The following is a 17,576-nucleotide window of genomic DNA, read 5'->3' as shown; positions in this document are numbered from 1 at the left end:
ATTGTTGTTTGTTGAAGTTTCTCTAAACTGGATGGAAGTTCCTTTTTCTGCAATAGAGTTTGTTGTGTGTTCAAACTCTAAAGTTTGAGCAGAAACTATGCACAGCGAAAAGGGGATTATCATATTAATATGTGATGGTTTTAAATTCTCCAAAGCCCAACTATGTATATATTAACCATAAAAAATCCAAAAAAAAAATCTACGAAAAACTGACTTTGTGACAGAAAAACGTAACGAATATGTCGGACAAGTTTTATCTCGTTATACATTTGTAAAAACTGTGTCTCATATATTCTACGCCTGACTTTAGCATTACTAAAATAAAACTTGAAACAAATACAAAAATATAATCATTCCTTTAACTAAATAAGAAATTTGATGGAATGTGTGCTCGAGTGTATTAAACAAAATTTTTGAACGAAGAACAAAGAAATGCGCGTATAGAAACATTTTATTTATTCAGATAATTTTACAACTACTTAGACAATATTAACAATGAAAATGAATATGAAGATCATTATTTAATCTTTTAGACACTGTAAAGTTCGAGGCTAAAACGCAAAATTCTAAATTTATTCAATGCACACACAAAATAAATGTCATGGTAATATTTGGAGATCCATTCTTGTTCATGTTCAAGTGTTTTAGTTGATTTGGGGTTGTTTTTCGCTTCTTGAACTTCAAAAAAAATCCAAATTTTAATCACACCACTTGACCATATTTTTCTCAGTTTTGCCCCACCTGTCGGTAAATTCAGCCGCTCCAAGTTGGCAATATTGACCCCTAGAATATATATTTTCTCTCTCTCGCCCATGCCAAGCACGTTCTTGCTTCTCTCTTCACATGACTTTGCGCTACTTTATTCCGCAAAAAATTGGTCTAAAGAGTTTAGACAGTACTTCTCTCGCTGTCGGAAACGTGGCGACGGTATGCCTATTATGTTTATTTTTCTCATTACATTTTTATAGCGGAGCATTTAAAAAAAAAATTGCGATGACATCATCAACATTTTACAAGTACACGTATATCAGTATGTAGTGTAATACTAAAAAAAAAATAGGGCTAGGCGGTTGAAATTTATGCGCTGCGTATGGACCAGAGGCAGACCAGTAGCTCGCAACCGATGTTACGCATCGCGAAGAAAATTATAGTAGAAACGTTTCTGTTGTATACAATAAAATTTTACAATCTCATTACGAACGGTTGGCTAAGCTGTTAACTCACTGTCCCACCGCTTTGGCATGCGCCGCTATTGTTCAACCAGAAGAAGAGTAGCGAAGAGCCGCTCGGGTTACTGGTCTTACACCATCATAAAATTTTATTGTATACAACAGGAACGTTGTCCCTTAGGAGAAAATTAGCGTTAACTGAACGTCAGTTGATGATTTTAAAATCCATATCCACAACATAATAATAATAATATTTTTAATAATTTTCAAGTATCGGTTTCGCTGAAAATAAAACTATTTCTGTAAATTATTAAAAATGATGCACAACTGGAAAGCGAGAAGCGAGTAAAACCTCGTTCACATCCACTTAGCTTACGTAACATGACAAAAAGACATAACATAGAAAGCATAGGACCAAACCTATCCGTTCACAATGCTTTGAAATTCACGTAAATTTATGTTTTTGGTATGCGCTTTTCTCTTTTCGTATCTTGTTTATATTACAACTATCAACCGTGGAGAAACTTGAGGTTAGAAGTTATAATAATGTTGTATCCGTTGATACTTGGTTCCGTCATCCATTCTGCTTCTTCTGAATTAAGTAACCGGACAAATTTTGATTAATGATTTACCATGTTTTTGGTAACCTTAAAACGTTTGCAAGATATTCAAGTCTTCGAAATGTGTGCCCGACCAGGGCGCCATATTGGTGTCGCAAAACGCAAACCACAATACATCTAAAACCGAGGGTAGTCTGTAATCTAAATCTAATAAAACTATTGAGTGCGTTAAATTTTTTTTCTTTTTAATTTTTTCCGACAACCCACTATTTTTAGTGACCCGTTTCCAAAGGTGGTAGTTTGTCTTGTGGTCGTATGAGGACGCACAACGTAAGGTACTTTGGACTTCAGGTACTTCTAAAGTCGGTACTTCTCTTTCTTGCACATTAGAACATTGAATTCCGATACTTTGGTTATCTAGTGACTTTATTCTGAAATATTTGAAATTTGGCAGTTTAATTGCATTGGCTTTGATGGTTTAAGACCGATCTTCCGGTGGAATTATTTCAATTAGGGTAAATGTGTACAAGAGTACGCACTTAGTGTAAAATTGTCAACAACTTTTTAATTTTTTTGGATAGACAAATTTTATGATATGGGTTCGTCATATACATGTTTAGAGACCAGATATATTTAATTGTACGTCCCAAGACCACTATATTTTAAGAGTAATTTCAACTTTTGTCAAGATATGTAAATGCGCACTCTTAGACAGTTCAATGCACAAGAGTGCGCATTTGAACGCTTACGAGTGCGCATTACATTTTATGAAAAAATCTTTGTTTCTAAGGTAAAAATAAATGGGAATAAGTGACTACAGATTACACATAAAACGGGAGACCTATTTCTCCGTACGCTAGGGGTCTTGAAAAGTCGAGAAAACATAAAAGTAGAGAGTCGGTCGACGGACTCGATTACAAAACGCTCAGGAAGTACGCGCTCTCTTGTACATTTGTACATAACCTAATGTTTTCAAAGTTAAAAGCTTTTGATAGATAGAAAGTATAAAACTGTTAGTGTATAACGACACCTTAAAAGTTACAGCTAATGAAGATTATTACTGTAAAATAAAAGATCTGGTACGTACCTTACAAAAAACTAAAACTATGACCGGTAAAAATTACACCCACACAACGTGTGAACATAAAATCGTCAGTACGACCAAACTATAAACTATATACAGGTCACTTTTGCACCTTTATCTCAGGTTTAGCATTAGATTCTGAATGGTATAACTTCATCTTACCCAGATGGTACTAATAAGCAGAAATCATCAGTGCGTACTCTTATACATATTCGCACTCTTGTACACATTTACCCTAAATTAAATTTTCACAGAAATATTCTAAAAACCATTGCTACATCACTAATTAATTGTGCAATTTGCTACGAAATATGATATTTTAGTATTTTCATATATAGAACCATTAGGACTAGCATCTAGGAATCCATACTTCTTATGAACCAAAAAAACATAGTCGTGAACTGGACATATAACTATGTATGTTAGTTTTAAGTTTACATATTCCAAAGATGAAAAATGTATTAGAAATTAAATAGTTTGGCCACATTAATTTTTTTCATTTTCGCAATGTATTTTTTATTTTTTTATTTTTTGGAAATAAATGTACTCCTGTTTGTTTTTATGCGTATTTATTGTATTATTTTGATAATCGTCACAAAACTACAAGGATCCTGAGAAAGATTGTGTGAATTGTGGGAGCAATAAATGAAGATCTGTGACAAATCATCCCGTTTACAGTTTAAAGATCGACTTCTCTCTTTCTTTTTAGGATTCACGATATTACGATTTGAGCAAAGCATTGTAGTAAATTGCGTAGAGTTCCCTCAAACATATAAGGCGTTTATGACTTCACACCAATTTGACTCCCATTATAATTCAATAGGCCGTCACAACCGGATGTTCTAAACCCGCTCACCGATACCTACCTGAAAAGACCTTTTCTGGTAAAAGCACAGGACAGGACTGAGTTTTGCATTTACCGACAACTGCACCTTTCGATTTTTTTATTTTAAGTAAAAACAAAGTAACTTTGTACTCAATCATTTTTTTATTACAGCAAATTAGTTAGAATTTTGACATACACAACTATTTACTTATTAACTACTACTCCTGCTTATTTATTGATCGAAATAGTCACTGTCATCATCACTCGACTCTTCTAAATTAACAATTAATGGTTTTATCAACCGTGCCCTGTACTGGTCTTTTCCTGAATTTATTCTTCAAGAAGGCACTGTGTTTTGTAGCTTCTGCTACAAACCGCATTTCTATTTACAAATATATGTTTTCGGATCATCGGCAAAACTTTTTGCTACAATATTTCGAAAAGTATTTAAAAATAAATTGCTACAAAAATACTAATTAAATGGCCTATTATTATTAATTTTTATTTATTTGTCAGTATTTAGTGTAAGATAATAATTTTTAAAAATTTTATTTATCCATGTATTTTTTATTAAAAAAAAATAAGCTTGATAAACCTGTTTTTATAATTTGTAAATAAATTTAGTTGTGTTACACTTCTTTTCAATTTTTGGAGGATATGCAATTGCATATCTCTGCATATATTAATAAAGTTACAGCATATTTGCATAAATTTCATGCATATTACATGATCATATTTCTCAAAATTTTGCTGCATACTTTTCGCTCTCTAGTCATGTATTATTTTTAATATAACAGCAATATGAATGTACCCTCTGGATTTGAAACAAAGGACGGTGACATCGTCAAAATTATTTCATTTATCAAAAAACTTAGTGGACCAGTTTTCTATGATTGCGATCGTACTTATTAAAGATTTTATGTTTTTGCCTTCAGTATCTTAAAAATGTTTTCAAATGTGCAGAATAATGATTAAATAATTAAGGTGCGGAAGAAACGTTAAAAACAAAATTACTCTTAGTCCGGTCCTTCGCGTCTCGGCCGTCCCTGGCACGTGGCATGGTTTACATTTACTAAGCTTTATGAAGGGTCGGTTGTAAAGTACTTTAAACGTCAAAGCCATAAACGCCTTATAGGTTTGAGGAAACTATACACGAATCAATTTTGAAATCGTGACATGAAGCGTTTGTGATACCTTTGAAATTGGGTGGCGACATCTAGAAATATCTTAACCACCGATGACAGGAGACTACTGGCAAAACACCAACAAAACTGCTTTTAAATCTACTACTCTATAGAGGGCGAAGGTAAAAATGTGTTGCACTTCTTAATAACCATACCATAATTTACAAGGATTTTAAAAGGATGAATCAAAGTTATTATTGAGTCGAGCGTGGAAACATTCGCAAGCATTTGTGCTCCTACGCATTGAACTTCTATGTGCGGCCCATGTTGAGGGAGGAAATAAAGCGTCTTCTTAAATGTAATTTTTTACGAAGTAATCACAAAACTTCTAAACCCTAATGTCGGTGGCATTTCGGTGGGAAGAAATCCTGCAAAATCTAAATCAAAACAATCTCCTACTTCAGAGCCCAATTTAATTGTTTTAAAAAATTGTGAATTACAGAATTTTTATTGTTGTATTCAAAGGGGAGAAATAAGTCTTGAATTTTTGCAAACCATGAATGACAAAGGTGAAAGCACAGTATAGAGATCAATCAGTATGGACAACTCGTGTCGGCGCCTTTGATCTTTCTGACTAGAATTTTAAGCCGTCATCGGTGGTTGTTGTCCAAAATATTTCTAGATGTCGCCACCCAATTTAAAAAGAATCACAAACGCTTCATTTTTAAATTGATTCGTGTTCACAATTTACTACACTTTGTGCAAATGAATCTTTGGAAAAGACTTAAAAATAGTGTAATAACAATAATATTTTGTAACTAGTTAATCTTAGAAACCACACAGTCTATTATAATAAATAATAATTAATTAAGCGCCCTATAACAGAGATGCCGTGTTGAAATTTAGATGTGGCCCGCTTCTCTGATTACGATTTTACGTTTCATTAATTTCTTTTTCATGATGGCTGTGAGTGGTTGCAAAATTCAACGTTAAGAGAAAACGCTAATATATGTACATTTAATTTTTTTACAAAAAAATTAAACAGTAAACAATGGTCCTATGAAAACGTGAACAACGCTTTTTAAAATGTCTCTATGAAAATTACACTTAACTGCAATAATTACACCGGAAGATCAGCCTTAAATCATCAAAACCAATGCAACTAAACTACCAAATTTCAAATATTTCACATTAAAGTCACTAGATAACCAAATTACCGCAGTTCAATGTCCCAAATGTGTAAGAAAGAGAAGTACCTTGCGTTGCGCGCCCTCATACGGTCACAAGAGAAACGACCACCCATGAAAACGGGTCAGTAAAAATAGTGAGTTGTCTCTACTGATTGATATCTATACTGTGTTCAAACTTACTCGTGCAGACTTCAGTCGAACGCCCGGAAATATTAAGTTGCATAAGTTTTGCGCTTTAATAAATACGGTTACAACCCTCTTGGTTTTCACGTGCGCGAGATATCGCTTTTAAACAACACGCAGCGAATATTCCACAAACATTGTTGTCAAGTAATTGTAATTAAAACTGAATGCGGATTCGTAAACTACAAATGTAGGAGGATATTTTTTTATAAAAATTAAAGAATGTTCATTGTTAAAAATTTTGAAGGTACGTTTTCACGTTGTTAGTGGGGATGATTATACAATTTTTAGTTAACGTTTTCGTTATAAAATGAAGAAATTTGTGGATATAGAGAAGATGCCTGCAAAATTATTTTTAATTTTGAAAGTCCAATCGATTTCAGATACCCAACACAAAGTAGGGAATTGACATACATATGATGAAATTTCGAAAAAAGAAAGTTCGAGGTGCTAAATCTTCTATATCTGGACAAATTACAAATTTTGAAATTATTTTTCTCTGTTTCATAAATGGTCTTGAACAGCGTGTCATGGAGTTGCGTCATGTGCATACAAAATTTCACAACAATCGATCCAGTACTTCTGTTTAAAAAAAATACGACACCAGACAGAAGCAAGTGGAAGACCATTTTTTCGTACTCTACAGGGTGACTGCGAAATAAGTGCAAATATTTTAACCACGGCATCCCCCACCCTAGTAGAGCCGAAATATAGAAAAAACAAATTAAAAATCGAATGGGGCAAAACCCCCATGAACCACCCTCGATACGAAGGCACTGAGCCACCTTGTAAACAGAGTTGGAAAAACGTTCGAATAAAAACGACCTAAACACTTTCAATTTCAATTAAAAGTAAAACCGACTTTTTGCTGCTTATCATTCGTTCATTCATTTACTCATTCATCATCGTTAAAGGTCAATGTGAAAGTTTTTTGGTAATTTTGATTCTGATGGATGTTTGGTCCTTGTCACAACGATTTTAGATTGTTTATTGGAACAGAAATAAGAGCAACTTAGAATGCTACTACCTTTTTACAAGAAATTTTGAAAATGTTGTCCTTGACTAGCAATACAGGCGTCAGAGCGTTGCAAGAGGTGTGTTGATAGGTAAAAACCACTTTCACTCGTTGAAGCTCTTCGATAATTTCTGGACACTGTTGATTTCCACAAACGAACTGTTTCATCCAACCGATACACATTTATCGAAAACCGTCTCTTGCAATCGTATTTGTGGACGAGCATGTGGAGTTTGATCGGACAAAAAGTGAGTTACACAACGTGGACAATCAGCGGGCTCCAAACCCTTTACTTTGTCAACATGGTATGGATGTGGCCGTATTCTTTTAATGTAGGATGCACTACAAGCTGTGAAAATCCAACTTCTTCTTTCTGTCCTATCACGGCCGCGATCGTGAGTTTGAAGTTGAAGGTACCATGATCTCGGAGTTTTTCTATCACTCATGCAAATGTTCTCCCACACCAATTACCATATCGACACAATCTGCATGGGAAAACTCCACCATAAACCGATTTCACCGACCGCTCGATGCTAAATGGCCCTTCTCGTGTTTTTCACGTTGGGATTAAAAAAGTGCCTGATAAAGTCACTTTTTTGGTTTTTAATCCGACTCGCTCTATTCCATTCATTGTAGTAATTATGTAGGTCACAAAACAGTCCAGCGGCGCGTACAACAATTTACATTTAATTTCAAATAATTTTTTCTAGACACTGCTACTACTTAGGACCGTGAATTTTACCCAGTGACATAATCATATTGTGAGCTAGTCCCCATTTTTTTTTTGCATGTATTTCGCAATCACCTTGTATAAGCCGTTTGTCGCCCGATCCACTCCTTCAATTCCTTAGCTTAGCTTGGGAAGTTAAAATAATCGTTTACAAATTTCAAGATGTCTTGTTTTTTAATTAATTATTTTACAAATGTTATTTTAAGCAATTTTTGAAATTATCCTCATTTATACATAAAATAAAATTCCAGTTCATTCAAGGACAGAAAATTATTTTCGCATCTTGTATCCTATAAAAAATGAATTTATTTTACAGTGTTGCTGTAACATTCTGATTCTATAAATATTTGTCATTAAAAAAATTATTTTTACCCTCTCTCTTAAATTGAAAATGCAAAAAAACCATCAACAATTTATTATACATACTATATACAAACACAATTATACAAATATTTATATACATATTTCTCCGGCTATACACGTAGTAAGGAAAAATTGGTACCACCTGACACAACTTCTATAATATACAGCTAAAAAGAGAACAAATTAGTGTTGCTCACATTATTACAATTAATCATAATTTCACACAGTACAAAGGGTCGTACATACCAGACGTTGACGGTGTGGGTTTCATTTTCTACTGAAATATCCCCCTCCACATGTCGGAAATTATAATGTATGCAAGGGGAGTCTCGATCGGTTCTTTCTTCGCGTTTCGTTTCATCTTCATCCTTTGTCTCTTTCGTTGTTATACGATCTAGTTCTTGTTGATCGATTTTTTCCTTTTGCCCTGTCCCACTCTCGACTTTTGCTTTACACTTTAGTATGGGATCCTGTTCCTTGGTCACATTTGCAGCCTCCTCGGTTTTAAGATGTTTCGCTGGATCGATATGAGTTTTTTCCTCTGGGGCCAAAATCGTTCCAACGATGTATTTCGTAGCAATAACCTGAGAAAATAAATTTCACTCAAAAAATGTTCCCTATTGACATTCATTGTGTTTTTTAGCAACAAAAATTAAACAAGTGTTAATTACCCCCTCTGTGTGGATGTCCGACATACTGAGCAAAAACAGACATTTTGAATTGGCTTCTATTGTTTCGGGCTTTTGAAGACTGATAACAACATGTCCACAGGAGCGTGGTGCGATTCTAGGTACACCCTCTGACTCGATCACAAACGTGCCCATTACAGGTGTGTAAGCTGTAGAAAAAACATTATAAGTAACAAATTTATTAAAAAACGATTATCACTTACCGTTATATTTCACTGGGATCTCTAATGGGTTAAATATTGCCACTTTTTGAATGTGTGTTTTCTTGTCTTCCACGTGAAATTTTATTTCCAGCGGACTAATGGGGAAGGTGGTAGCTCGTGGATTTCGGCGACGATACATTCTTGCAAGGTTTGAATTAAAGTACAACGTGGGTTAGATGTTCACAGGGCAAAAGCACTAGGCAAGTATACAAGAAATTTCTTAAACAACCCGTATTTATACCCGTTCAGGTAAACTCCTTTTCCATCTCCACCTCTAATTGTTAGAACTTTGGTAATTACTGGTCAGGTAGATTCAGATAAATTCTTTGTATAATCTATTTGTTTAGTTTGGAATAGAAATAATGAGGAAGGAAGACAAAAACACTATTCTGATTATTTAAGCCAACGTTTCGATAACTAGTTTTTCTAATATTATAGAATATTTAAAAATCTGATTTAAATATAATGGGTTTCCTAACTCTAAAGAAGAGAAAATATAGTTCTCGAAACGTTGGCTTAATTAATCAGAATAGTGTTTTTGTCCTCCGTCCTCAGGCCTTTACTAAATTAATAACAATGAACCTGAATGAAGTTGAGCCTACTTTACAAGAGGCGGATCCTGGATTAAAAACCAGTACTAAAAATCGATCACGTTTGTATAACATATTGTATTTTTTTTAATTGGTTTCAAATGTTTCTTGTTCGGAAACACTAATAAAAATAGCTTTTGTTAAAGATTCAGGTCGAATAGAGTCTACTTCATCTTTGACCCGCAGTTAATGCCCCATCCATGTGAAAGGCCATTTTTTCATAAAAATTTCTGATCAATGATGTTTTCGCCAGATCAATTTTTTAGTGAAGCTTGAGTTAATTTTGATGTCTGTACATTCTATGATATAACGCCTCCCAGGACACTTATTTGTTTGAACTTCATTTCCAAAATTTTATGTTTTTGTTACAACCCACAGATAAAGGAATATATCACAATCCAAATTAAAAGTGAAATTTATTTTGCATATGGTACTGATTTCACTAACACTCCAAAGTGACAAAAATTACCAAAAAGAATAAACTGTCCATTGTCGGAAATAACCTTTTGAGAATTTCAGATTATCATGCTCTTTCTATCAATTACCTTAAAAAATGTTTGAATTGTCCTCGCTTACATCTAAAATAAAAGTATACATATTTCAGTGATGATAGAAAATTTAAAAAAGGACGATTTTTTTTCAAGATTACAGATCTTTCTCGACATTCGAAAGTTCAATTAAAATTCGGAAAATACTTTTATTTCAGGTTTAAGGTGTTCTCAAAAAATTTGAATAAATTTGCAATTTAGGCTAATCTAACACAGTACCAACTCGACTGGTAAATCTGGTAATTATGGCGGGAGACGCAGCAAAACTAACGATGCTTACAACAATCTTAAAACGTCTGCAAGATTTCAGTGTTTCAAAATAAAAATAATGTTATATTATATAATTTTGATTTGTTTTATAAAAATTTGGATGTCTACGGTACAAACTTTGTGGTGACGATATCATTTTGTTGCTGGGGATGATTAGACAAATTTTAATTAGCGTTTTACCACCACATTCCTCAAGTACTTACAAAATTCGACAACAATTAGTCCAGCAGTTTCGGAAATTATCTGTCTAATATATATCGACATAGACAAACAAACTGAAATAGGAGACGTGTTTTTCGTTCTCTAGGGGTCGTAAACTTTCCCTTTAGCAATAACTCAACGGATTAGGACTACGGGTCAGTTCGACCACCACTAATAATCCTGGAAAGACATAAATGTATGTAATGTCCTGGAAAGTGCACCCAACATAAAACTGTCAATCAAGATTACTCGCCACCCTTACCTTTCCAGGACCGTATTTGTTTCAATACGTGAACAGGTAGATTGTTAAACGGACCGCTTTCAAGAAATTTAATCTTAAAATTTAAGGACTCTTAAAAGTGTGATTCTTAAAACTTTTTAAATCTTTGCAAATAAGTGCATATTTCCTAGAAAAATCCCAATAAAAATTAACTTTACCATGATTTATAACACGCTCCAAAATTTGAAGTCCGGCTCTGGCTGAAGTCCTACCTCCCTTGCGAAGGGTTCGTAATGGTTTTATTGCAGGTTGCGGTTGAAAGAACTAAAGACCCCTCATAAAGTAATTGACGGCGTTTTGCAATTATCTTTCGTAGTACTTTAAGAGAAACCTCTTTTCTAAATGGTTCTAGGAAGACATCATTAACAATAAATGTCAAGTTAATACTCTGTTAGATTAGGCTAAATTGCAAGTTTATTCCAATTTTCTTTCCTCAGTTCCATCCAAAATTTGAGAACATAACAAACCTGAAATAAAATATTTTGCGAATTTGAACTGACCTTTCCAATATCGAGAAAGATCAATAATATCGTAAAAACAAAATCGTCCTTTACTGAATACTTATAACATTAAATTGTCTATCATACTGAAACATATTTTTATTTTATAAATATGTAAGTTAGGATAATTCAAACAAGAATAATTGACAAAAAGATCATGGTAATCTTAAATTTTCAAAAGATAATTTCTGACAATTGGCAGGTTCTTTTTGGTAATTTTTGTCATTTTGGAGTGTTAGTTAAATCAGTACCATATGCAAAATAAATTTCACTTTTAATTTGTATTGTGATATACCCCTTTATCTGTAGGTTGTATAAAAAAAATAAAATTTTGGAAATGAAGTTCAAATAAATAAATGTCCTGGAAGACGTTATATGTTAGAATGTACACACATCAAAATTAACTCAAGCTTCACTAAAAAATTAATCTGACAAAAACATCATTGATCGGAAATTTTTATGAAAAAATTGCCTTCCACATGCATGGGGTATTGACTGCGTATCAAAGATGAAGTACCTTCGGCTTGAACCCCATATTATACAAAAACTGTTTTTTATTAGTGTTTTCGAGAAACGGCGTTTGCAATTATCTTTCGTAGTACTTTAGCGACTAATTATGATTGACAGTTTTACACAGGGTACAGCTTCGAAAGCCACTGGAGATTTTACAGCCAAAATACTCATAATTGGAGTCATTTGCATTTATGTTTTGGCAAACTTTAAATAAATTGTTGTTTGTTCAAGTTTCTCTAAAGTGGGTGCAAGTTCCTTTTTCTGCAACAGTTTTTGTTGTGTGTTTGTCAATCTTTGGTGTGTATGCGGTGGCAGACTCTAAAGTTTGGGCAGAAACTATGCACAGCGAAAAATCTGGATGCTTAGGATAAAAATTCAACACGGATTCATAAACTACAAGTGGGGGAGTATGTTATTTTATAAAATTTAAATAAAATTTACTATTGTAAAAGTTGAAATGATGTCTTATTGTATGTTGGTGGGGACGAACAGACAAAAAAAAACAAGAAGTTTTCCACGACATTATGTGGACTGAAACGCGGCGAAACTCTTTCTCAACAAACGCACTTTTCTAGCGAAAATCAATTAAAGTTTTTGCTGGAAAAGTAGTCAATTTTTACCTGAAACTCGTGTCTTTTCCCCATTTTGCAAGTGTCAGTAAATTCAGCCGCTCCATTTGGCAATATCCACCAGTAGAATATACATTTCTCTCTCTCGCCCACGCCAATCAAGTTCATGCTTCTCTCTTCACATGATTTTGCGCCACACTATTTCGCAAAAAATTACACCTTTTTGTAGAACACTTGGGTCTTCTAATTATTTTAATAATTGTAATTTCATTAATGTTTTTTAAAAATCCATATTACTGGGTGAGTTTTGACGCTTAAGGGGATGTTTGCTAAATGAAAACTGTCGGATTTTTAATTTTGCCATGTTATTGTCTTCACAAGAAGTTTGCGTGTAGAAAAATAAAGACGAGAAGGACTGGTAAGCTGGTTGAAACTCAGGAAAGCTGGGGTGTAATTTATGACACCCATAATCTCTGGAACAGTTCGGCACCCGCTTCTCGTGTATTATTGTTCGATTTTCGTTCGTCAACAGTTCAATTTTCATATACGAATTTATAAAAATGACCACAAGAAATTAATAAGAAATAAAAATCTGAATGTGTACAAAAATGAACTTCGAAAAATTAAGACAACAAATAGTAAGACCAAACAATTATAATCTAATTGGGAAACTGATTGATTTACAACAAAAAAAGCAGTCAGCCGAATAATTATAAATGCAGTTATTTTTCGGACACAAAACAATCACTTGCGCAACACTTAAAAAGATTTGTGGCAAGTAAAATAAAATCAATTTTAAGTGTCCAAATGGTTCTACTGAGTGTGTCCCTATACTGAAATGCAACGAGAAAATCACCAATTTGTGCATCAGTACGTACCTATATGTCATGATGTAATGCAAATTATAAAATAAACTAGAGACCAATAATAATTTGTTTCGTTTTTATTTATGCGAATTTATAAATATACCCAATTGTTTTACTTAAAACTAAGGACTTCAATTATTTGGATTACATATTTCAATTATAACTGGTTCCCTAGCTGGTTAGTATCGGCTAAGTTCAAACTAAAGAGGTATAGAAACTACCTGTGTATACTGAATGGTTATCCGGCTAATTATAAGGTTTATGGTAATCTTTTATTCAACAAAATAAAATTCTTTCAGGTAATACACTTTGATCTTTGACAAAAAGCCGAGAAGCAATAGGATTGGTGATTATATAAAGTAACAATAATAAAATTTCTATTAGTAACATTGACTTACACTTTATGTAAGTGTATAAAAACAGCGGCGGGTCTAAAAAACAATAATATTTATATGTACAGAAATTAGGAAATAAAAGCATAATAATAGTAAAACTAATCAAATGATGATTAAACTGCATTTTTTGTTTGTAGTTTTAGTAGGTTTTTGACATAATAATTCTGATAAAAGTTTTTTCGACTTTTTCGTGGCTTTGAAAGTGTAATCTTCGACTTTCGTCCTATTTCAAAATTTACTCTTTATATATTTCAATGGTCACAACGAGTTCACTAACTACACTGAAGTAAATTTATGCAAAGATTAAATTTGTCACCGAAAAGATGTCGGAAGTAATAAATTATCCCATCGGACCAAGAACGTTCGGTGGGTGTTATACCCCAATCCGAGAGAGACCGCAGCAAGAGACAGCAAATGGAACGAATAAAATAAAGCTTCAAACATGATCAGTTTTAAATCAAAATTATGAAGTTTTATAAATCGCGAATTTTTTATTTTTTTTGAAATATCATAGTAAACACTTCAAAGAATGTCCATGACTTACTTTAATGTGAATTTTATAACTATGGTCGGCACAGTCGGACGTAATATTAGTGTGATTTTGAGCATATTTGCGATTTTATTAGAGCAAAACAGGTCATTTTTTCTCCAATTTTATAAGTTCTGGACACTAATAGCATATCAAAGATATTGTAAAAAAAAAATTGGGTTCAATTTCCAACTAGTTGTCTAGTATTTGTGAAACAAAATCTACTGTAAATTCACTGAAAACTATACGGATAACATCACCTTAACCTATAGTTACTTAATGACTCCTTGTACCTTGTAAAAACCTGAAGATGATTTCAATATATAATAAAGTTGAAACATGTCGTTATCACTCAGCCTCCTAATGAAAAACAACCCCAAATCAAATGTCATGATCTTTCATATCTATTACGCAAAGTGAGACTAACTCATCTCTCTTCTGATTAAATGCACACCAAAGAAAGCGGGCTTTTACAGATTTCTATCAAACAAATACAAAAAGTGGCGCAGTCAGACGGATTAAAGCGATTATATAATTCAGCTAAACAGTGTAATTTTAGTGCAGCCGATAAACGTGGAGAACTGCATTAAAAAGAATGTCTTCAACATATTGTATTGATGGCTACGATCAAACAGTAGAATTCCAACTAGAATGAGCATTTCGTAGATTCAAGCCAAATTAAGTTTTTCCGTAGCTAAATATGGATGAGTTACTACACTTTTTTTTTAAGAAATAGCTCCCTAAGTTTCAAACAGTGAGTACATTCTCTCCTAATGGTGACCAACAAGGGTTCGATCGATTGAAAATTGACGTCAAATTGGATTGGATAACATTGTGCCAATTACAAATCACGACATCATTTCAAATATACATGTAAAGTGATTTCACAATTTTTTCCAAAAAATGTTAAAATGGATTCAATCAACTAAAAATTGGTGTTAAATTGTCCATAAGAACAGGTGATAATAGTTTTTGTTACACACCAAGCACACTTTTTCTGTTTAAACTTTCGAACGAAGAAAAAAAAAGCCTTCAGTAACACTTTATTTATTTCGATGATTTTACAATTATACAACGACAACGACGAAAGTAAGTATCAAGATTATTTTTTCGTGTTGCAGACTGTGAAGTTGATCATTAAACAACACATATTTTGAAACACATTAGCGAATTTATCTTCTATAGAAATAAATATTTTGCTTTTATATTTTTAAGAAAATTTAGTTAAATCTGCTTTATTAAATTCGCACTTCTGCAAACATCTATAAATACAAATACTAAAAATAGTGCAGTTAGATGGATATTCAGGAAATCCAGATAGCAATTATTGATACACCTAAATAAAATAAAATATAACAGGCGCCACTGCTTTTTTCTTGGTTGCATTTCGATGGAGGAATGCCAGTTTCAATCGTCGTATTATAGTGAGAACATCTACTTCCGAATAAACGAACTCGACTAGCTTCTCCCCAATTAACAATCATTTGAACATCCTCCAGACTCAAATAATCGCAAGAAAAATAAAAATTTTCCACGTTGCATCGTTCACAAAAATGGGCCGAAATGTTTTTCAATGGATTATTTACCAGATCTAAATTTCCAAAAGTGTGATTACTAAATACACCGTTTGATAAATCCTCGATGTTATTTCCCTTCAAGTCTAACGTCACTTTTATTTGAAAAAGTATCCCGTCGAGCGCACCTTCTATTCTAGTAATTTGATTACAATTCAGAAATATGTAAGCATGCTTTGAAACGAAACTGAAAACACCAGCTTGTAAGGCGTGAATCTGGTTGTGTTGTAAATATAAGTTTGTCAGATTTGGTAATGAAGAAAATGCTTCGGGATTTACCACTTTCAGTCGATTATTGCCTAACTCCACAAGGAATAGTCTTGTTAAATTGAAGAAAGCTTCATCTTCCAATGTTTCGATCAAGTTGTTGTTCAAAACAATTTGTTCTAATTTTAAATTCCTAAAAGTACGTTTCTTAATAGAAGTTAGTCTGTTATTGGTGATTTTAATCGATACAGAAACGTGTTGAACGGTTTCGGAGAAACATTCTTCTTCAAGTTCTCTGATCAGGCAAGTGTCAAATGAAATAGTGAGAAAATCGCTGGCGCCGTGGAACATATTGCAACATAGTTGAGGAATGAATTGCTTAGAAACAGAAACCTCTTGGTCATCTTCATAAATTTTAGCAATATCTGCTCTTAAAACCGTGCTTTCTCTACCATGGTTACCAAATATTTTATAGTAAACCTGCGGTGGTCCCATGTAATGACAAGCTATATTTGTGTGAATTTTCAAAAGCAGCAAAAATGTGAAAAATCTTAGAGACATTGTAAATTCTGTTAACTGTCGTCAAGATGTCTACAATGTTACTGAGTTGCACAGACAAAATTTCAAGGTTTTAAAAATAATAATGTTACGTGTTTCTTGTTTTTGTAAAATCGATGTAGAAATTTAGGTGATGTGAAACGAAACATTTGTATAATTATATTACGAAACGAAAGTTTCGCCACAATGCAGCCATTACGTAAAATAAATGAATTTATTTATTTTTTAAAGTAACTAACGATAAATCAAAGACCCAAATAACGCAAAAAATTGTAATTGCTACTCTTTATGCTGAGAGAACACACACTTGCGAATAAAAGAGCTTTGGTAACTTCTGCTCAATTCACGACCAACTGAACATCCTCCAGAGTGAAATAATCGCAAGAAAAAGAAAATCTTTCCTCAACACACCGTTCACAGATTCTCGTAGCAATTTTGGAAAGTGTGATAAATGAATACATCGTCAGATGACGTTTAGACTGTGTTTCCATTCAAGTTAAACGTCAGTCTGTTGTGCATTGTTTTCTATGAAAGCAAGAGCCCCAGCTTGTAAGGAATGAACACGGTTATGCATTGGTTTTCTCAAATCTGTAACAAAGAAAACGAGCTAGGATTGAGTATTTCCAGGAGATTCATTAATGATGTTAGATAGTCCAGGTTTTTCAAATTGAAAAAAGCTTACTTTTATAATGGTTCGACCTTGTATTCTGTTATCTGTTAGAGAAAAATGCCAGTTTTGGGTTAATAAAAGTGTGCTTTTTTACTGAAGTAGCTTTGTTGTTGTTAATTTCGAACAATTGAGAAACGTGTAGCATGGCGGTGGAAAACACTTGCTTTCTT

This window comes from Zophobas morio, unplaced genomic scaffold (genome assembly GCF_036711695.1).
Source record: "Zophobas morio isolate AGI-343-1 ecotype UQ-CSIRO unplaced genomic scaffold, CSIRO_AGI_Zmor_V1 ptg000046l, whole genome shotgun sequence".
In the NCBI taxonomy this organism is placed as follows: Eukaryota; Metazoa; Arthropoda; class Insecta; order Coleoptera; family Tenebrionidae; genus Zophobas; species Zophobas morio.
This window is presented reverse-complemented; position numbering follows the sequence as displayed.